Consider the following 6,378-nt stretch of genomic DNA (forward strand, 5'->3'; position numbering starts at 1 on the left):
GCAATCCCTTCCTTCTGCTTTTTTGTGCTTCCCTCTGTCTGAGACCCCACAGCACAGACCCCCAGAGTGGGTGGGACATTGCACAGGATCCTTCCAGGGGATCTGAGGCAGGAGGGCCTGCTCTCGGTCTGCACTCCCTGCACACCCAACACAGAAAGGGGGGCTTTCCACAGAGAGACAGCGGGAATGAGAAGCACCTACCCAGTCCTGCTTGAGCTCAGCGCTGTTTCAGGTCTGTTCTGTGCCTGACCTTCCCCGAGGCCTCCCCAGGAAGTCTGTGGGCTGGGAGTAAACCAGAAGTGGCCTCTAGGGAAGCTGGTGGATGTTTGTTCCTGGACAGTTTGATCTGCTCAAACCTTTGCTCACAAACCCTGAGATCAAGTGATGCTGAAGAGTCCCCTTCACCAAAACTGTGGCCACCAACTCAGGGCCAGTGCCTGGAACCCTGCCATTAGCACTCCACCCCTTTGGATTAAGGAGCTGTCTCCTCACAGGTCATTTTTATTTTTTTTATTTATTCATTTTTAAGAATTTATTTATTTGAGGGAAAGGGGGGCGGGGGGGTGGGGGGAGGAGAGAGAAACTGCACTGAGTGTGGAGCTCGATGTGGGGCTCAATCCCAGGACCCTGAGATCCTCACCTGAGTTGGATGTTTAATCAGCTGAGCCACCCAGACACCCTCCCCACAGGGGTCATTTTTAAAGCTGAGTACTCCTGGGAGGTGTTGCCCATTAGTACCTGAGTATGAACTATTTTCCCAGACTTGCCAAATTTTTAGAGAGGGTACAGGACTCAAACACCACTTTGTCCAAGCAGCACAATTTTTCAGATGAGAAGCCTGAGTCCCAGAGAGGTGGAATGGTTTATCCACAGTGACGTGCAAAGCCAGAGCCACAAGGAGGTTTTCCTCAGTCTGTGATAGGCAAACATCTTCTGCGAAGGGCCAGATAGTGAATACTCCAAACTTTGCTGGCCACAAGTCCCACGTCACAACTACTCAGCTCTTCCAGAATGCCAGGAAAGCAGCCAGAGACAAGACATAAATGAATGAATGAGGTTGGCAGTATTCCAACCAAACTCTATTTATGGGCACAGAAATTTGAATTTATTTATTTATTTATTTATTTATTTATTTATTTATTTATTTATTTACGATAGTCACACACACAGAGAGAGAGAGAGAGAGAGAGAGGCAGAGACACAGGCAGAGGGAGAAGCAGGCTCCATGCACCGGGAGCCCGACGTGGGATTCGATCCCGGGTCTCCAGGATCGCGCCCTGGGCCAAAGGCAGGCGCTAAACTCTGCGCCACCCAGGGATCCCAGAAATTTGAATTTTAGACAATTTCTATTGTCACAAAATATTCTTCTTTGTACTTATTTTATTTAAAAATGTAAAAACCATTCTTAATTTGCAGGCCATCCACAACCCTGCCCCAGAGGGCTGGGCCAAAGACAGTGTCCCAAAGCCGACAGTTGGCTTGCTCCTGGTCCAGGGAAGGGTTTCAAGAAAGCTACATCAGACGCCCTCATACCTTCTTTGCTTGTCTTCTAAAATGTGGCATCAAGTGTCTAATGAAGCAGGATGTGATTTGTATTTCATACTCGGTGTCATATTTTAGATGCCAACATTTTAGAAGAACACTGTTACCATCATCTTTTTAAATGAACCTAGTGGAATAGAACTTTGACATCCATCATCATCCTATTCTCTTTCCAAATATTTTTATTGTGGTACAATACTTACAACACAAAATTTTACCATCTTAACCGTGTTTAAGTGTATAGTTCAGAGTAATAATACATTTGTAACGTGCAGCCATCCCCAAAGTCCATCCCCGTAGCCTGTTTGTTCCTTTAAAACTGAAACCCAGTCCCCATTAAGCACACACCCCCTTCCTGCCCACCCCCATCCCCTGACAGCCCCTGGTCTCTGTCTCTGATTTCAACCACTCTAAGTACCTCACATGAGTGAATATACAGTATTTGCTTTTTTGTGACTGGTTCATTTCACTTAGCGTAACATCCTCAGGGGCCGTTCATGTTACAGCAGGTGTCAGAAATCCCTCCCTTTGTACTCAGCCTTTGAGGCTGAATAATATTGTAAGTCTATGCCACATTTTGCTTATCCATTCATATCTATCAAAGGGCTGCTTCTAGCTGTGCTGAACAGTGCAGCCAGGAGCAGGGGCACTGGAGGGAGGCAGAGCACGCCACCCCAAAATACACCACTTTGGCATAAGGATTATTCTGGGTTAAAGACACTGGGAAAGCAGCAAGGACAAGAAAACCACTCTGACCTTCTTTCTTTTTTCTGAAAAGCAGGAGATGAAATCCCCATATGGAAGGTGTCTTCCTTAGAATACCAGAAGCAAAGCAATATTCTTATCATCAAGGACCAGAAGTTACGACTGAGAAAAATCTGTATGAACAGACTTTGTTAAAATAATTCTTATCTTTCTTTAGCCCCTCCTATGGTTTTGTTTCTTTCCCACAATTGCCCCTCGCTGTTCAATGTGCTATAAAAGCACACAGATTCCGCCATGGCCTTGGGTCCTCAGGAGACCTCCTGGTCGTGTAAACACTTTCGTAAATGTGGTGCTTTTCTTCTTTGGACTAATCCATTTTATGGCAGTTTGTCAGGCCCAGCCAGAAACCTAAGACAGTAGAGGTAAATATCTGCCTCTCCTGGGGCTCCTGGCTGGCTCAGTCAGTGCAGCGTGTGGCTCTTGATCTTGGGGTTGTAGGTTCAAGCCCCATATTGGGTGTAGAGATTACTTAAAAATAAAATCATAAAAAAAGAAAAATAGCTTCCCCCATACTGTACAGCCATCACCTGTTTCAAAAATACAATTAACCCTTGAACAACATGGGCCAACCCATGTTAGGGGTGCCAACCCCCTCTCCCCGCCCCCTCGCAGTCAAAAATCTGCATTTGACTTTGGACTCCCCCCAAATTTAACCTCTAGTAGCCTACTGTTGACCAGAAGTTTTGCCAATAACATAAACATCCAATCAATATATATTTTACATGTTACATACTGTATTCTTACAATAAAGTAAGCTAGAAAAAAGAAAATGTTACTAAGAAAATCACAAGAAAGGAAAATACATTTACAGGGCTATATGTATATTGATAGGAAAAGATCCATGTATAGGGGTTCAGTCCAAATCCGCGTTGGGCAAGGGTCGATTGTCATACACAATGATAAGCTGATTCAGCAGTTAGTACTTCCACAGCACTCCTCTTCCTTGTTGAACGCTTATTCTCGTCCTTCCATATAATTATCCTCATATGTTTTCCTGCTTTTACATCTCATAGTAATCATCCTATCGTGTTTTAAAGCAAAAGTATATATAACTTAAACTATTAAAACTTTACCATTTCCTGTGTTCAGGAGACTCTGATAGAATCTACCTCCTCGGGATCCCCGGGTGGCTCAACGGTTTAGTGCCCGCCTTTGGCCCAGGGCGTGATCCTAGGGTCCCATGATTGAGTCCCATATCGGGCTCCCTGCATGGAGCCTGCTTCTCCCTCTGCCTGTCTCTCTGCCTCTCTCTCTGTGTCTCTCACGAAAAAATAAATAAAATCTTAAAAAAAAAAAAAAAAGAATCTACCTCCTCAACCACATCGTCATTACCATTATTCTTAGCACTCAAATAAAAATAACATGGGTGTTAAAATTTTGATGAACGATGATTAGCTACAAAAGGTTAAATTGTATTGGAAACATATCTCTTTCTTAGTCAAGTGTTTAGAACCCCCCAACACCCCTCTCATTTAGTTAATGTATCCACAGATGGATATTATTTATTGCTAAAACAAGACAGGTACTAGCGTTGTTTTTCATTTTTACAGATGTGCCGGCTGACCAGAAGACACCGGAAAGGATTTTTTTTTTTTTATAGTGATGCCACTCAGTTTTTTGCCAACTGTTTCCAACTTAGATGCTAAACCCCACAAAGTAATCTAGCATCAGAGATTTTTAATTTTCAAGATTCTGTTGAAGATAAATATGAGAAGTCATCCCACTTGTAAATTTTGATTTGTTCTCTTGGAGTCATTTGGTTGTCACCATGGCCAACACATCAAATCGTCCTCTTTGTGGGTGTCCCAGTAGTTTGTTAGGGGGTGGGTTAGGTCTGCATGGTTTTAGTAAGGGGAAAAGGGAAAATTATGAAAGAGCATGAAAGGACGTGGTCTGGGAGGAGATTGCTGGAAATAGAGTCCCCAAAGACTCCTGGGGTCCCTTCCCATCTGAAGACCAGCAGCCTGGTGCAAAGACGAAGAAAGGCAGGTCTTCTGGGCCAAGAACTGCAGAGACCCTCGGCATGAACTATCCAGTCCAAGCCCCTGCACTAGGGATGGACCAAGCTCGCATGGCTTCTAGCAGCCTACAACCACATCCCTGGGGTGACCCAGCCCCCTTAAGTTCCTGTCTTAAACACTTGCTTGAGGTAGCCAAAAGAATTTACCATTTGTTCCAGAAAATACCTGAGGCCAGCTCCCTTTCCATGGAGCATTTATTTAAAAACCTAAAATTGTAAACCTCTGAAGCACCTGAATGGCTCAGTGGTTGAACATTTGCCTTTGGCTCAGGGCATGATCCTGGGGTCCTGGGATCGAGTCCCACATCGGGTTCCCCACAGGGAGCCTGCTTCTCCCTCTATCTATGTCTCTGCCTCTCTCTCTGTGTCTCTCATGAATAAATAAAAAAATCTTTCTAAAAAAATCGTAAACATTTTCTCTGTCCCTCTGAGATTACACACACCTCTTACCACCCCAGGTGTCTTTCTCAAGGACCTGAGAGCCATTCCTTTGAATGCAGTTGTCAGCAGGGACAGGGCCTCTGCCCCTCTGTGTCAAGGTAGAACCTTAACTTTGATAAATGCCACTTAGCAGACATTGGGTGACCCAACCACATTGACATCCATCAACCCTCTTACCTGCTTTTTATAAGTTTTCATTTCCCTGACTCTGCTCCCACCCCTACCCCTTGCCACCTCTCACTACACCCTCATGCCTTCTTCACCCTCGGTCACCCTGTGCCAGTGTCCGTTGAGCTCAACTGACCTCAGACTCTCTTCCCTAGGTCAGCAGTTAGCATATCCTCTTCCTGCAGCAAAACTACTGATGGACTACAGTGCTCTTCTCTGGGTGGGATCCGAGTCCAGATGGGGCCTGAGAGCCCTTCTCAGCAGTGGTCAAGGCTCACACAGACCCTGGACAGGGGATCAGCCTGTCCAGCCGAGATAAAACAGCAGGCTTCCCTGATCAGATGTCCTTGTTCCCTGGAAGCTCACCTTCTCTGTTAGCGGAGGAGTTATTTGCTGGTCCTCTGAGGAGCCCAGGGCAGACTCCCTGCGGAGAGAAGCCACAGCTGTCCTTCCAAGCTGAGAAAAGAGACTCCTGTCTGGAGGGGGAGAGAGAGGACACTTGCATTTGGTGCCTGGAAGAAAACCTAAAGACTCTTAAAGATCACCTGGTGCCAAGGTGCGACTGTATAGGGAAAGTGGAAGCTGAGGGAACTGGGTGACTCTCCTGAGGCATAGAGCTAGGCAGAGGCCACCATCCTCTTCCATTTCAAACAACCCCAATGCTTGTAAATGGGGCTACGTGGCCTGCCACAATGACATGTGCCAAATAAATGTGTGCCCAAGTGACAGAAGGATGTTCCAAGTCCCTCACACTGCACACAAGTTAGCCTCGGTCAGCTCTGAAGCCAGCAGCAGGAGGCCCAAGAGACTCTTCTGGGCATGGAAAGCCAACATCAAGCTGTATATGGTAAAAATGTAAGTTGACACTTCCCTTCTTTTGAAATGTGTTGGTATCCCTCCCCAGTGAGAATACAAGACTATCCTCTCATGGCACATTCTGAAAATCCTGGTGCTCAGTACACTTCCTAGGGCATGGCAGGGCTGAGGGCCATGCAGGGTATAGTGAGCGATGACCCTACACACAGGGCCACAGCTGCTTGAGCCTGAGGAGCCCCACGTGGCACAACATGTAGCCTTGTGGCCCTCCTTCCAGGCCTCTGGAGCCACAGACAGATTCCGGGTGCAAGCAGTCAGGTGCACGGTCCCCTGGAGGGGGAGTAGTGACAGAAGCCTCTGGCTAAAGAAAGTTGATTATAGAGACTTACCCACTCTATTTAAAGCTCAAGAAAAAAAGAATGTGGGAAGGCAAATGTGAAAGGCAAACAATCTTTAGGCACATCAGAGATGGTACCCTGGCGGGGAGGGGCCCAGGCTTCTGGGAAAGGGCCTAGAAATTTCTGTGCACAAAGCCCCATACAGTGGGGGTGGGTGCTGGTACTGGTGAAAACAGAAAACATCCTAAACACTATCAAAAGTAGATTGCTTACTCATTTACAGCACAC

At 46.2% G+C, this 6,378-nt stretch overlaps 1 long non-coding RNA gene across 1 annotated transcript; it reads right to left on the minus strand.

Annotated features, from left to right (window-relative positions):
* Positions 1-1,706: 1,706 nt before the first annotated feature.
* On the minus strand, positions 1,707-6,004 carry LOC144292104 (uncharacterized). Its single transcript, XR_013359615.1, has 2 exons — positions 5,073-6,004; positions 1,707-3,328 (listed from the first exon to the last, which is right to left on the minus strand). It is a non-coding gene; the product is annotated as an uncharacterized LOC144292104 (long non-coding RNA).
* Positions 6,005-6,378: the final 374 nt, after the last annotated feature.

This window comes from Canis aureus, chromosome 21, assembly GCF_053574225.1.
Source record: "Canis aureus isolate CA01 chromosome 21, VMU_Caureus_v.1.0, whole genome shotgun sequence".
NCBI lineage: Eukaryota > Metazoa > Chordata > Mammalia > Carnivora > Canidae > Canis > Canis aureus.